At 40.3% G+C, this 16,666-nt stretch overlaps 1 protein-coding gene across 13 annotated transcripts in view; it reads right to left on the reverse strand.

Annotated features, from left to right (window-relative positions):
* Positions 1 to 16,666, reverse strand: part of arvcfb (ARVCF delta catenin family member b) — a 299,308-nt gene that overhangs the window by 176,305 nt on the left and 106,337 nt on the right. For all 13 annotated transcript variants that reach the window (XM_085180856.1, XM_085180845.1, XM_085180844.1 and 10 more), the window contains one exon: positions 3,250 to 3,345. The gene's annotated coding sequence lies outside the window, so the exon portion shown is untranslated. The remainder of the gene's footprint in view (positions 1 to 3,249; positions 3,346 to 16,666) is intronic.

The raw sequence follows: 16,666 nt of genomic DNA on the forward strand, positions 1-16,666 counted from the left end.
CTAGGGCTGTCACGATTAGTCGACTAGTCACGATTACATCGACTATTAAAATCGTCGACGACTTGTTGCGTCGTTTGAAGCTTTGTAAGATCCCAAAAGACGCAGGAATAAGTAGTAGGATTTAAGAGTGTAATAACGGACTGAAACAGAAGATGGCAGCACTGCATGTACAAGGATGCCAGCTGCAATTAAACCCCGAAGAAGAAGAAGCTGTGTCCCAGAATTCATAGCGTGGCCCAGAGCAGTAGTCAACAATGGCGGCAGCTAGTTAGTTTTAATATTACTCTTATTATTCTTTCTGGGCCACAAAATAAAGTTTAACATATTTTCAGGCGAGAATGTAGCTGTATAAACTTCAAATATCTGCTCAGTTTATCAAGACACCACATATTTTCAAAAGCGCTCCGACGTTTTCGGAGACGTCTGTTACCCACTAGCTCGATAGCTAGCCGGGGGCTAGGCTAACTAGAGCCATGAGAACACCGGACTCCCGGCAGATCGTTTTCAAACCCACCGCTGTCTTTCGCTACTCAGGTTAAACATGATATATAAGTCACTTAGATAACTTAAAAATGTTATTGTTTGGCTTTTTTAGTATTTTATTTGTTCCTGAGTAAATCGGTTTGGCTGAGATTAAAGTTATAGTTTTTACACAGCTGAATAAACATCAAGCAGACAGCTGATTATCAGAAGTGTGAGATGCTCGAGAATATACTCCGGTGTCTTGTTATATTTTAGATAGCAAGGAGTTTATTAAACTTCACCGAAACAATCTGCAAATTTCATTAAAATTTAATAAACTATCATCTTGTCTTTATTTTTAGTTAGCACATACCTTAAACACTTAAAGCTGTAAGCTAATGATAGTTATATAAGAGCAGATGCTGCTGGTGCAATAAGCTGTACGTTTTACGTCCAATGGATGATGATCTGATTAGTCGACTAATCGCAAAAATAATCGGTGACTAGTCGACTATCAAAATAATCGTTTGTGGCAGCCCTACTCCCAACAAACATAGATGTTCACATCTGCGCTGCAACTGCAATAAGTTAATTAACCGATTCGCACTACAACCTGCTTTGCCTCTTATCTGTAGTTATTTTTATTTAATTTAATAACTGTACAGTTCTCTCTTTTTATAGTAACCATTGTCCTTAATGTAAATATGTAAGAAAAATTGTGTATGTTTCTGTTCTGTGTTCTACTTTTTGTTTGTATATGTGTCTTTTTGGCTGCTGTTACAACCAAATTGCCCCTTGTGGGACAATTAAAGGATTATTCTATTGTCTATTTGGGCTTGTTTTGCAGTCTCCCATGAACTCCTCTTTATCCCAAAGTATTGTAGAGTCAGCTTTCCAAACACTGCTTCTGCATTATTGTTAAATAAATACACAAGACTTCACCTCAAGTTGTTACATCATTTTAAGACCTGGTAAATTCTAGAGAATCTTTTATTATTCCCTGATATATAAAACTTTGGAATTGACAGAGGGTGTGCTTTTCTTTTTACCATGATGTAAATACAATATGCAATATAACTTAAATGCCACATTCATTTGAACTGTCAGCCCAGTAGGCTGCCATTACTTTGTTTGCTGTGCTGTTATAAAGCTATATAAAAATGCCAGTGCACTCAAAGACCTCATGAATGTTTATTAAGCACAGTCACTGTGATGCAAGTAGATTTTATGCTATGATTGATCCAGAGGGACTAGATCCTCTTAAACATTATGTGTTTGTGGTTAGCAAGATACTGGCATTAGTAAGTCAGCTAGACTCTGATAACACCCTAACTAAATTAACTGGGAGTCTGTTGAATAAGGCTACGTTCACATTGCAGGTCTTAATGCTCAATTCTGATTTTTTGATCAAATCCGATTTTGTTTGTCTGCTCGTTCACACTACAAATAAAATGCGACAGCAAACGCGCTCTGGTGTGAACGCTCAAAGCGGCCGCATGCGCAAAAGAAGACGTCACACACAACGCGCTCTGTTTAGACCCAGAGCAAACAGTATTGTTTGACTAATGGCCTTAATATAAAGACTTCAGACTTTAAGTTTCCCAATTTTTGCTTTAAGTTATTTTGTTATTCACATAATAATGTAAACAACCTAATAATGATCCTTATTGCTGTTTTAGAGGAGCGCTGCTTCAAAGGATAGTTGCAGATTTCTGTCAGAATCTGCAGATTATACAGTACAAATAAAATGTTCACGTTTCTCCAACATTGTCTTCCCAACAGTTTCACCGGATGGCCAGGAAGCGTTCGCGATGTCTTCTCGGGCGCTTCTCCAGCGCTGATAATTGGCGTCTGTCTTGTGTCAGTGACGTAAAAGACGGATTTAATGCGACTTGACCGTTCAAACAGCAGTCGCTTTCTGAAACATCGGATATGTTTCGGATTCAGGGCCACATACGAAAGTGACCCAGATCGGATTTGAAAATATCGGATTTGTGCCGTTCACACTGTCACACCATGATCGGATAGATGGGTCGCATAGGGTCAAAAAAAATCGGATTTGATGCGCTTTCGCCTGCAGTGTGAACGTAGCCTAAGATTGTGTAACAGAGTCTACAGGTTTTGATATGGTGACCCGAGCTCAGGTAGATAAGCCACAGCAAGGCATCAGAGAAACTGGATTAAAGCCTAAGTCTTAATTTAACCACAGCAGGCACTGATTCATTCATAATTACAATGCATTCTTTTCTGATGATCAAGATATTTGATATTTGCTCTTCTAAAAGCTCCGGAAGAAGCAACGAACTTAATTATTTCCACCACATCAATGTGGAACTTAACTGAGACTTGAGAATTGCTTTTGTCTTGCACTTATATACGACTGACTCACACCTCAAATACTCAATTACACAGTTTGTTTTTAGCAACTGGACCAGAACGACGTCATCTCCCATTCACCTCTAAAACACACTACAGTGTGCAGAGAGCTAACATTGCTTTTCTGCTGACATTTACCACCAGTGATTTAACTGTGTGGATCGCTGAAATAAGAGCACAGTTACTGGAGAGAAAACGCCTCTCATGTATTGACATAAAAAGCACATAAGGCACCTGAGCGACAAAGCCAATTGAAAGGAAGCTCCTTCGAGGCGCGATAACAGAGAAAGTAAAGTCTTGGATTTGCAAGACAAGGGGAAAAAAAAAATCAGGAAATGCAATTACAGCAATGATGAACTGAACAAAGTGATTAAAAGAAGCAGGAGGTGTAGAGAGAAAGGGGGGGCTTACCTTTGATGTTGGTGAGTGCCGTCAGACCACAAGTAGACTGAAGAGAGGCGTAGCTCTGTTGGAGTCAACTCGTTTGTTCAGTCTGCCAGGGAAGATCTGTGGATTAAACACAACATGAAAAATTAAAGCTGCAAGTAGGACTAATTGGGCCCTTGGCCTGCATGCCGGGGCTAGCCGCAGTCGAGAAGCTTTATTGTGACATGTAGATGTCAGGGGATGTTGCATAACGGAGGTTCAATTGCTCTGTAAACTAAAGGGACATGAGAACACCACATAAGGTTACGTTTGTTATTTGTTGGAGCAGCGTGGGATTTTAGTCATCAAACTGTTTAAGTTAATTTTTAAAATGTGCTGAGCTGTTGTGGGGACTAAGGCAATGATAGATGGATGTTTTGTAAGTTTTGGAATGATGCACACGCTTACTAAATTATAATAATAATAATAATAATAATAATAATAACTTTATTTATAAAGCGCTTTCAAACAAAGTGCTGTACAACTATTTGAAACTAAAAGGATAAAAAATAATAATAATAAAAGCGATACATAGCAATTAGGGGTGGGGGAAAAAATCGATACTATGTAGTATCGTGATATTTTGTTTGCTAATAATGTATCGATACAGGGACAGCAGAAATCGATATTTTGTTACAAAAAAAGTTTTTGTGGACTGGAACATGCTTTTTTCTGAGCAAGAATCCTGACATTCCTTCACTGTCCAAATGTGTTTAACTTTTTTATGGCAGCAATAAACATGACAGTTTACTTATTTTAATTTAAGACATGTTTTATTTTAATTAAGTTTAAAACTTTTTTATTTAATGTAAAATTATATTTTGTTTTAATTTACTTTCAAATTCTTCAGTTGCTGAATTGGCTGCAAGTTGGACTAGACTGTAATACAAACTGTTCAGTTTGTCAACAATAAAACTGAAATGAGAGAAAGACTGAGTGTGAGACTTTGATATTAGATCAAATGAATATTGATAAAGTTTATCTTTATGTACAGAATCTGAATATCGCAAAATATTTTTAAAAATTGCAATGATATCGTATCGTGCGTTAAGTATTGTGATAATATCGTATCGTGGGATGTTTGGTGATTCCCACCTCTAATAGCAATACAGGTAAAAGACACAATACAAGTTAAAAACAGTAAAAATTTAAAAACTAAAAGCCATAGAATTAAGACTTGTAAGATAAGGTGAACAAATGTGTCTTCAGCTTAGTTTTAAAAACCTCCACAGAGCAGCCTGCCTAACATCTTGAGGGAGGTTGTTTCACAGAAACGGGGCACGAAAAGAAAAAGCTCTCCGATTGTCTTTTTTCTGGCTCTAGGAACCTTTAGAAGACCAGAGTCCTGAGATCGTAGAGCACGGGATGGAACGTAAAGATGTAAAAGGTCGGAGAGGTATGAAGGTGCCAGTCCGTTTAAAGCCTTGTAGGTGAGCAGCAGGACCTTAAAATCTGCCTGAACCTGACAAGGTAGCCAATGAAGAGAGTTCAGTACAGGGCTAATGTGCTCAAATTTCCCAGTTCTTGTTAAAATGCGAGCAGCTGCATTTTGCACCATCTGTAGACCTCTAAAACTTTTCTTTGGTAGCCCAGAGCATTACAATAATCAATACGTGAGGACACAAATGCATGGACAAGAACCTCTGCAGTGTCGCTTGACAAAACTTGTCTGATTCTGGCGATGTTCCTCAAATGATAAAAGGCGGTCTTTGTTATCTCTTTTACATGAGACTCGAAAGAGAGCACCATGTCAAACCACACGCCCAAGTTATCCAAATCATGTCTTTAAAATGTACCGTGGGCCAACAGCTGCTATCTATTTTGACACAACCATGCCTAAGAAACAAGAAATCTTTCCACAGCTAAAATTTGACTAACGGACCACAAAATGTTGAGAAAAATCAATACAAATAAAAAGATGCTGACACTGCATAGTTGATATGTATTAGTATGCAAATTCCTGCACAACCACATTTTTTTTTCTAGGTAAATGGGAAGTTAGTGCAATGAGTTATTGCAACATGTGCATACATAAATGGGAAGTCGATATCTGGTTTGACCACCTATTCTTCAATGCAGCATGAACTCCTTTTAAGAGCCCTTCATAGTTCTCCAGCGCTTGTGAAGGACATTCAAAGCTCTCCTATGGACATCGACTTTATTTTGTTGTGTTCTCTGTCAAGATGACCCTACACTGCTTTAGTAACATTGAGGTCCGGACTCTGGGGAGGCCAGTCCACGACTGACTGCGCTCCACTCTGTGTTTTTCTATCTATGTAGGCTTTTACTGCAGTGACTATGTGTTTGAAATCATTGCCATGCTGGTGGATCAAAATCCGACCGTACTTTTCTGTGTTCATAATTACATCAATTTTAATAAGATCCCCAACAACACTGACTGAAATATAGCCCCAAACCATGACAGGGCCTCAGCCGTGGTTCAGATATGGCTGTAGACACTCACCTCTCTCCTCACATGCTCCATATGTACTGACAGTTATTTGTAACAAATCCATTAGACCTGTTGATCAGTCCGGATCAGATTCATGACAGCCATCTTTCCACTGAGACCATTTCTGATCGAGGCTTCAGCAAACAGTAGATGGATCAGCTAAAGATGCATGTTGTTATCCAGTTTCCACAAATTTAAGGACATACTGCCCATGATGCCAAAATACGCCACATTTTAACTAATAGTTTTCACGTTTTTGGCTAATCACTTTGTTGGTGAAAAAACATTCCCCTAAAAATGGTCCTCAATGCCAGTGTCCTCCTCAAAAAACCTTCTGAGGATCTTCAGAAAGCCTGAAGAACTTCTGCTCAAGACCCTTTAAAAAATGACATCTGTCTTAAATCTGTCATAGAGCTGTTATTCAAAGACATATAAAGCACAATCCCTGGAGATGCTGTCATGCTTCTTTCAAGTTAAACTCACTTTTAACTTGTACTGTACCACAAGGTTAAATTTTAGATCCACTAGACCTTTCTGTGCGTTTCCATCGAATATGGACAAATATAACTTTCATTTTTTAAAGTTCATAATTGTTTTTTTGAGGAACTTGTGCTCTATTTTCTTTTTCTGTTCATATCAGTAGGTAGAAAACATGCTGATATTTTTCCAGATGCTAATATCCCAGAAAGACCCCTAGAAAAAAACAAACTGTGCCTTAGGGCTGCTCAATTAATCGAATTTTAATCACGATTACAATTCAATTCAATTTTATTTATATAGCGCCAAATCACAACAAAAGTCGCCTCAAGGCGCTTACGATCTGGGCTTTCAACGATCATTAAAAATGACTGAGCCGATTATTAGCCCCTCCCTCGTGCTTTACTCTCGCGCTGCTCCGTGTGGCAAATCGAGCGCACCTCTCTGCGTTTCGAACACGTGTCACAACAGTTAAGAGCAGCGGTCTCCAACCTTTTTTGCGCCAGGGACCGGTTTATGCCCGACAATATTTTCATGGACCGGCCTTTAAGGTGTCGCGGATAAATACAGCAAAATAAAACTAGTACCGGTACCGAAAAAAAGAAATTTATTCATAACACACGTGAAAAGACCCAGGAAACCGAGTAAACGATAAAAACGATAACACTGAAAACCGATAAAAACCCTGAAAACTATACATTTCACACCTGAGCCTCAACTCTCGCGGCCCGGTACCAAACGACTCACCGGTCCGAGGCCCGGGACCGCTGATTAAGAGGACCCGAGGGAAGCTCGGAAAGCTAAGCAGAAGTTATTTGGAGAGGAGAGTGACTGCCGTTGGTTGAAAAGAGAGGTAAAAAAACTTCAGTGGTGTGGAAACATTATGGGTTCGCGGAGTCAGACGTGGATCAAGTAGACACAGTGTGTAAACTTACACGTGTCGTAGCTGCACCACAGAGCAACACTGCAAAGTTCACTAAACATAGATGTTTACATTTTTCATTTATTTTTTATATTGCAAACATTTGCACTGTTATCAGTATTTGCACACTATTTTATATTATTTTCTGACAATCTTTAAAGTCATTATTCGATACATTGTTATTGTTAAATAAATATCGTCAAATAATCGAGATCTCAATTTCAGTGAAAATAATCGTGATTATCATTTTTGCCATAATCGAGCAGCCCTACTGTGCCTGCTGATTTATTCCTAAATAAATACAGGAGACAGACAGAACTCTGACGAATATGTTATTCTTGATAATTAGGGAACACACTCTCTACTTTCAACCAACCAATATGTCGAGCTGACCTTAATATTCACACTGTAACGCCTCCGAAATATAGACATCACAGACAGAAAGAAAGAAAAAAGGCCAGTGTCCAATACTGCAGTGCAAATTGGTTTTGATGCTTCATACCATGGGATGAATCATTCTGCCATTCACGTAAACCTGTTCAGAGGCTCTTCTTCCTTTGATGGCCGAGAAAACAAAAGCCCGGCAGCAAAACCGCTGGATTGACTAGACTCTTGAAGATGTCACTGATGATGAAATCAAACACAAGCGTATAAACACTTCCTCGCAGGCCAACTTTCATTTCAGGGCTATGGCTTTAGTAGGATGTAATGGTTCCTTAAAAATTGCCTCATATCAAGAAACACTGCACTCAATAAACACAGTTCCTAAATTGAGTTCATCAGTAGTTCACCTAAAATATTAAATAGTAGCTCAGCACAGATACAACTGGGATTCTGAAAGATTTTCGATTTAAAAAAAAATAAAAATTTCAAAAGAGTTACTTGTCTGTGAAGTAGATGAAGCGCGAGAGAAGAAAAGAATTGTTCCACATCACCTGAATTTTAAAGACTTCTTTTTTGGACAATTTAGCAAATATAACCACCTAAAGTCTGCATGAACTCGTGGTCATCTGCTACATAAACTACTGCGCTCGCCATGTTAAGTATTTCCAGATGCCGCTCTAACTCCAGGCCAAATATGCATCGTGAGTAGTGATGGCACGCAATGTTTCATTAACTATGATGGGGGGGGGGGGGGGGGGGGGGGGGGGGGGGGGGGGGGGGGGGGGGGGGGGGGGGGGGGGGGGGGGGGAGCAAACTTTCCTCTCTAGGTTTTAGTTTATTCTGTGATTAGAATATCTTCCTCCTCTCCAGGGATTCCTGGGTGTGTTCACTTCAAGGACAGATAGGCTCTGAGCACCTTGGATTGCTGGTACAAACATCAAAGGCGAAGCTAAACCCGCTAAATTAGTTCTCACCTTGTCGCTATCTCTCTCTTTCTGTGTCTCGTCGGATTCTAGAGGAGGCCTTACATCGCTCTTGAATCGAGATTATGTCAACACACAGTCACGGCTCAACAGTCATTTGTGATGAATGAATGAATGACACTCCTGTCTCATCCTAGCTAATGGTGCTTACCTCCCACACAATTCTGTGGAGCTGACCAGAGGTTATCAGTGGGAGACTGTGACTATTCACTTGGCAGTCAAAGCTTCCTGTAGCTAAAGAGGTGTTGGTAAATTGCCAATTCTAACATATTGCTCAAGCTTCGCAGGTCATAACGCTTCAACGTCCATCGCTGGGCAGCACGGAGGAATACGAGTGGACAAGAACACATTTTTGTAAGCTAGTAGGTTCAACAAAGTTTTCTGCGTGGGCAAATCGCTGCATGCCTCAAGCTGATTTTTATACACACAATATCCCCAGCCAATCAGCTTTTATTTACACTGCTCTCGGTTCTGTGAATCGCGCTCGCAGTCTTCGCCGTTGCCCCTGACGCCGCCACCATCATTTGACAGTAATAAGTGCAGAACTCTCATGCAATATTCGTGCTTTATATCAGCGCCTGATACCTCGCCTGCTGTGTATTATGCAGACAATTGCATATTCTATCACGACTTGTCCCCCCTTCAACCCACAGAGCGCCTCAGTGTAATTCTGTGATTAATAATGAATGCTGAGTGAGGGTTAGCTAGCGAGCTGACTGACTGACTGAAGGTCTGACTGTCTGGGGAATGCTACAATGATCAAGGCCTTTCTTCTGCAAAGAGGCGCTGTCAGCGCCTCTTTGCACTCGAACAGAACTGGAGGCGCATACGAAGGTTACTTGCGATTGCATCTGTGCAATCTGACTAATTGTTTGGGCAAATATGTAAATGCAACGTGAAACGTAAATGCTAAAATATGAACTGAAGAGGATTAATATGCATTGGGGTTACGGTCCAACGCAATATATATTAGGGGTGGGGGAAAAAATCGATACTGTGTAGTATGGTGATATTTTGTTTGCTAATAATGTATCGATACAGGGACAGCAGAAATCGATATTTTGTTACAAAAAAGGTTTTTGTGCTCTGACTTCAGAGCATGTTGATCCTTTTTCTGAGCAAGAATCCTGACATTCCTTCACTGTCCAAATGTGTTTAACTTGTTTTTATGGCAGCAATAAACATGACAGTTTACTTATTTTAATTTAAGACATGTTTTATTTTAATTAAGTTTACAACTTTTTTATTTAATGTAAAATTATATTTTGTTTTAATTTACTTTCAAATTCTTCAGTTGCTGAAGGGGCTGCATAGTTTTCATAAACTGCATAGTTCAGAATAGCTATAATTGTACCAGATGGTTGCGTTCAGTTAAGTTGGACTAGACTGTAATACAAACCGTTCAGTTTGTCAACAATAAAACTGAAATGAGAGAAAGACTGAGTGTGAGACTTTGATATTAGATAAAATGAATATTGATAAAGTTTACCTTTATGCACAGAATCTGAATATCGCAAAATATTTAAAAAAATTGCAATAATATCGTATCGTGCGTTAAGTATTGTGATTAGGGATGGGTATCGTTTAGGTTTTATCTGATACCGGTGCCAAACCGGTACTTTTGAAACGGTGCCGGTGCTTAAACGGTGCTCGAACCGGTGCTTAAAGAATGGAGAACACAAAATTGGTCCAAAAACCTCTCATGTTCAGCTGTTTTTTTTTGTAAAAAGATAACAATGTTAGCCTTTTCTGCAGCTATAGGGCATATATGGTATCACTCTTGGCTGGAAGCAGTGCTTTAACAATGGAAAAAACAAAAACTTTATCCAAAAACCTCTCATGTTTAACTGTTTCCCACTTTTTCTTTGGTTATTTTAGCCTTTTTGGCCAGGGTGAAGGGAGTATCTGCCATCAAACAAGAAGACAGCCGCATGTAGCTATGATGGTGTTTGCTAGTTCACCTTACATACATTAATGTAATAACGTGGTTAGCCTACTCAACGTAAATTATACACGAACAACATTAAGCTACTCATGCAGAGAAGAACGGCTGCTGCTGCCATCATCATCCTCATCATTTCTGCTACACTGGCAGGGCTAGGGGCCAGGACTCTACTCTTCAGCTTTTTGGGGGATGTTGCTAACTCTTCGTCCGATAACAGGCACCACACCTGCAGTAGATGCGCTCGGTGTGAGGTCTCGCAGCAAGCTATCAAATACGGCGCATTTTTCGGCTTTTAAAAAAAACGCTATGCGTCGCCAGGTGTTTCATCGGATTTCAGGTGTTACCTCCTTTCCACAGTATCACCTTAAAGCACTTGTTGCAGCTGCTGAGTTTGCATATTTTGCTGTGAAGTACAGCCAGACTTTTGACCGCTTCGCCTTGGGCATTTTTAATCTGTAGCTCTGCTCTAAAAGAACGTACGTACCTGGACCCGCCTACTATCCTCGAAACGTAAAATGATTGGCTAGAATTCAAAGTGTATCACATCTCAGGAAAAAAAAGCACCGAAATAAAGCACCGAAATGTGCGCTGCTTTTCGGTCTGGTTACTACCGTTTATGTCAGAACCGGTGCCATCATGGCACCGGATACCGGTACCCATCCCTAATTGTGATAATATCGTATCGTGGGATGTATGGTGATTCCCACCTCTAATATATATATATAACTTAAATTATAAAACAGGTTGTTGGAGATTAAGGTACAAGACCTCATGCATTTTACGATAATGATTCAGAAGACAGCATGCTGTATTGCTAGGATGTTGTTTGGCGTGTTTTAACAGCATTTTACAACACATAGATACACCAGCTGAGAGATACTCTGGAGGCAGAAATAACTAACCTCACATTCAAAGAAACTTAACCTAACCCTAACAAAGCACTTTTCGAACTCTAATGACCGTGGCTCAGGGGGTTGGGAAGCGTATCTGTAACCGGAAGGTCGCCGGTTCGATCCCCGGGCTCTCTGTCCTGGTCGTTGGGCAAGACACTTTACCCTACCGCCTACTGGTGTTGGCCAGAGGGGCCGATGGCGCGATATGGCAGCCTCGCCTCTGTCAGTCAGGGCAGCTGTGGCTACAACTGTAGCTTGCCTCCACCAGTGTGTGAATGTGAGAGTGAATGAATAATGGCATTGTAAAACGCTTTGGGTGCCTTGAAAAGTGCTATATAAATCCAATCCATTATTATTATTAGTCCAGAGAGCTATAAGGAAGACACACTGTACCAACACAAAAACAAACTTTATTATGTGGACACAGCAGCTGAAGCCACTGAGAGGAATATTGTTATGCCTCAGGTTTACATATGACTCAAATAGCCTTCTCTGTCTTCTCACAGATTAAAAAGAAAGAAAGAAACTTGCACCTTATTGGAACTTGTTTGGAACGTGCTGTTCTAAGACTGAATCCCCTGACAGCTCCGCATTTCAAGGTAACTGCGCAGCTGAAAGCAGAGCTAAGACACATTGTACTATAAATGCTCCCCCTGTGTGCAGAATGTGTTTGTAAAGCGCAGCAGCTACACAAGGAAACTACAGAGCGTCATTGTTAGTCCAGACAAACATAGAGGCTCACAAGGAAAAGAAGAGAAGCTCAGGTTTCAAGACTCATCGTGAAGAGCTGACCTTGGCTAACACTGCTTTAATTTAAGGCAGAAAGAAAATATTCCACTTCATCAGAACTAAATGCTTCTCAAGATGTTAACTAAGAACAAGTGATCAAAAAAAAAAGAAAGATCCAGGCATAGAGAGAAAGAGTTCCTGCCAAAACAGTGTAACAGAGCTTGCTGAGGAGTTTGAAAGGTGCACACAGGGAAGGAGGAGAAACTGCCTGGCTTGTTTGTTATTTGGACTGCGCACAGATTTAGATTTTTACTTTCTTGTACATTTTAGCAGCTGAATTTGTTACACATTTATTACAAGCAGACCGTGAGAATGAAACCATCATTTCGGTTTGTTACAATGCTTCATGTTTGAGTTCCCCTTTGCGTCAGACACCAGATTATTGACGTTGGCGTTATTTATCCCAGAACCAGCGAAACAAAAGTCGGCGCTGTACGGATTGAGATCATATCGCGGTGCTCATGAGGAAACCAAATGTTTCTTCAATACGCAACACGTGGGTTCAACATGTGAACCTCAAGGATCAGTGATCGATATGGAGGTGAAATAAGAGTCACACAGTTTCAATCAATAAAGCGATAATCGAGTGACACCAGGCATGCTGTTTAAGTAACTCAAGGCTGCTCTCCATCAGGAGAGCGCTCGACAATAATGGTGTAAATGGCAGGGCTGCAGGGAGAAGGCCACTGGAACAAAGGACTGTGCTGTATATCAGCAGCTTGCTAAAGATCACATGAATATCTCAAAAGGTAACTGTAACAATGTTTTGGGGGAGGATGAGACTGAAATATCCGTTTTTAGTCTGCTGTTTGGAGAAAGCAAAATGCTGCACTTGAATACCTTGATGGCCTTCAGTATAGCAACCCTGTCTCATCTATGAAACATGACGGTATTAGCAGCCTTGTTTGGGCCTGTTTTTGTTGCGTCTGAGCCAGGATGGCTTGTTATCATCGATGGAGCGATGAATTCTGAATTATGCAAGCAAATTCTAAAGAAAAATCCCTGGAAGTCTTTCTGCGAACACAATATCCTGAGAAAGGAATGACCAAGCCAAAGTCCTGAGCGTAGGCCAAAAGAAATGTGGGAATACCTGGAGCCTTTTCTTTGCAGTTATTGCAGCAAAACTGAGCCAGTATGCTAAAGTCACATATCTGCTTACCTCTGTCACTTATGAATCTGTGATTAAAAGTAAGAAATTGTTACATTTATATAACTGTCTTCTAGGGATGCACCGATACCGATACTGGTATCGGGGCCAATACTGTAAAATGTGTGTGTACTCATACTCGTAAAAGTTAACCGATACCATGAACCGATACTAACTTATTTCATTAGTCAGAGGGTGGCTGGTCATTTCTGTTGTAGTTCTTTAGATTGGTCACTAGGGGGACATGTCGTGCTAAGGCACAGGGTTAGGCGAGTGAGACTGGCGACTCCAGATAAAAAAGAGAAACTGGAGGCTGCTGTAGCTAGGCTAAACAAAATGTCAGCAGTGTGGAACAGCCAACTTTAACTCGGGTTTTGGAAAAGCGATGAAAAATGTCAAGAGAAAATCCACGGGCAGTTAAAATAACAGAGGCTCTGACTCATTTTATCGCTCTGGATGACCAGCCAATGCCGGTCGTGGAAAGCATAGGATTGAACCGTGTTCTCAGCATACTCGAGCCGCGATATGAAATTGGACACTCTGCAACAATTTAAAAGTTTATTTTATTCTCAAACCTAATTTGTATTTATTTTATTCCAAACAGAAGTGTTTATTTATTATTCTGAAAGCTCGAGACAGTGCCAATAGTTCAGTGATATTTTGTTAAATTACAATGTGGATACTCCGCAATAATTTAACAGAAGTGCTTATTTTAATTTTAATTTTAATTTTTTTTGTGGTCATTTTTATTACGATTGTATTTTTTTATCGGCATAGAATAAAATAAAACCTGTCTTCCAATTCATTGCATTTGTGTGTGTGTGGTAGAAGTATCGGTTTTTGTACTCAGTATCGGCAAGTACTCAGATCCAAGTATCGGTATCGTATCGGTTTGAAAAAATTGGTATCGTTGCATCCCTACTGTCTTCTCTTTACTTTCTATGTACTTTTAAGATTTGTGGGAAAATCGAATAATATTTAGGTCACATTTATACAGAATACGGCTGTAATTTTGGCTAATACATTCCTGACCAAGCTGGCTGGATCCAAAGTCAGTAGTAAAAGCAATATCCTAAAATGTACTACTTCTTGTCTCTGCATGTGTTAACGCCAAACTCAGCGCTGATGGGTTCTGGGCCTTTGGCAGATCCATTTTTGCTCCTCGAGTCCACTCTCCTGTGACACACGGTTTTACTTTGCCAACTCGGGGACAGAATTTCAGTATTAGATGTGGCAGATGAGGTTAGCAGAAACTTCTGTAGACCTAAATGGATATATTATTATCACAGGTAGTGAAAGTAAATCTATCTGTGATTACTGCCTGCGAAGTCGGGAAAACATTCATCACCATTTTCAAGAACATAATACTCAGCTGTTGTCAGTGGAGTAAAATGATGTCATTCAGCCTTGGTAATAAAAAAGAGAAGCTGACAACGTCTCCGTCTAAATGATTAATGGCAGTAATGCGCTAAAATCGCTGTCACAGACTGATGAATAATCGGTAACGTAAAGCCCTCGAATGATAACGCCGTGACATATCAAATAATCTCAGTTTTAGTAAGATCGAATGATAACACTCAGGTGACAACTGAAGAAAGCACAGGGGATGGATTTATGGAATTCTTACAGTGTGTTTGTGTGTGTGTGTGTGTGTGTGTGCCCCAGAGAGCGTGATTGTGAATCCAACCACAGCCCCTTCAGCATCACATAAGGCATATAGGATCAGCCTCCCTCGTTGAACAACAGTGCTGCCATTGTGTCTTTTTGTATTTAACTGCTGTTTTCACTCAAACAACCAACTGAGGATTTGCCCATGACAGGCAGCCTCAACCCTGCCTCTGTCAGTTATGTAATGTGTACCACCGCAGCCTGGCGAAACTCTCTCCTCTTGTCAGCATATGCAAAGACAGCAGACAATGTTATCTGGGGTATCAGAAAATGAGAAGTGGGAGGGCGGGAGGCAGGTGTATGCTGGAGGGCGTCAAAGCTGTGACAAAAATCAAACACCGTTCTGCCTGTTTTCGCAGCAGAAATAAGAAGACGAGCCGTCACACTAAGCCAGTCACACTCTTATTACCAAACACAAAGAAAAAGTGGGTAAACTATGAGGTATGCTGATCAGAATGCACAAAAATGAATTATGCTCGCAGTTAATACTTTAAATCATTTGTTCAAATAGCCCCAGGCTGACAGGATTAAAAAATAAAATCATATATAGAAAGAATTTAAGCTGTTAAAATTAACGTCAGTCTAAAACGTTTGATAAAAAAAAGACTGAAAATTCACCCAGTTTGCCCTTCGGTTGGTTTAAATGATGCATTGAACAACCTTGAATTAAAGGTGACTGTGATGCAGCTCCCTTTTTTTTTAATGAGTTACAGTTCATTACACAAAAATAAACACTCTGTTTATACCGATTACTGTGTAATTAAGAAGGACATATTGTTAGCAGTGGAAAATGGATAAAAACTCCAGGGAAGAACAAATGATTAATTGTTGACAATCCAAAGTCTAATTGCAGTTAACTGGTGAAAAACACCACAACAACAACACAGCCGTTCATGTGAAGTTGGGCTTTAACCGGATATGGTTTCGTTTGTGTGTCAGTTTGGACCTGAAGGGTCAGTACAGGTGCCACAGCAGCAGCAGAGTCCTCGTCCATTGTGAACGTTTGTTATCCAAAAAAGAAAGTACTGTGCAAAAGTCTTGAGTCACCTCCAACTTTTTCATACTTTACTTCACAAAAGAGCAAGACTTTCTTGAAAATCAGTGGAAGGGTGTCTGCCAAGAAGCCATTCTTGAGGGGGAACAGGGAGAAAAGACTGAGGTACCCCAAATTATACAAGAACTGGACTGGAAATATATGTACAGAGGAGGTCAGGAGAGACACACAACAGTGCGTGTCTGCATTTGTAAAACACAGCTGTAGCTCAGGTGGTAGAGCAGGTCATCCACTGATTGGAAGATTGGTGGTTCGATTCCTGGCTTCCCCTAGTCTGCATGCCAAATATCCTTGGGCAAGATACTAACCCCAAATTGCTCTCCGATGCATCCATCGGAGTATGAATGTGTGTGAATGTTAGCTATGAAGCACTTAGAAAGATGTGCTTGTGCGAATGGGTGTGAATGGGTGAATGCACAAGTTGTGTAAAGCGCTTTGAGTGCTCAGTTGAGTAGAAAAGCGCTATATAAGAACCAGTCCATTTACCATTTACAGCTGAGGGTCTGTCATGTTTTGGGGCTCCTTTTTAGTGGTGTTGGGGATCTTGTCGAAATTGATGGAATTATAAATGGTGCAAAAGTACAATCATATTTTGCTCAACCATGCAATGCCATCTGGAAATATAATTGTGTGATGGACCGAGCAGTGAAAGAAACTTAGACACAGGTTAAAGTCTAAAAAAATGATT

This window comes from Neolamprologus multifasciatus, chromosome 12 (assembly GCF_963576455.1).
Source record: "Neolamprologus multifasciatus chromosome 12, fNeoMul1.2, whole genome shotgun sequence".
In the NCBI taxonomy this organism is placed as follows: Eukaryota; Metazoa; Chordata; class Actinopteri; order Cichliformes; family Cichlidae; genus Neolamprologus; species Neolamprologus multifasciatus.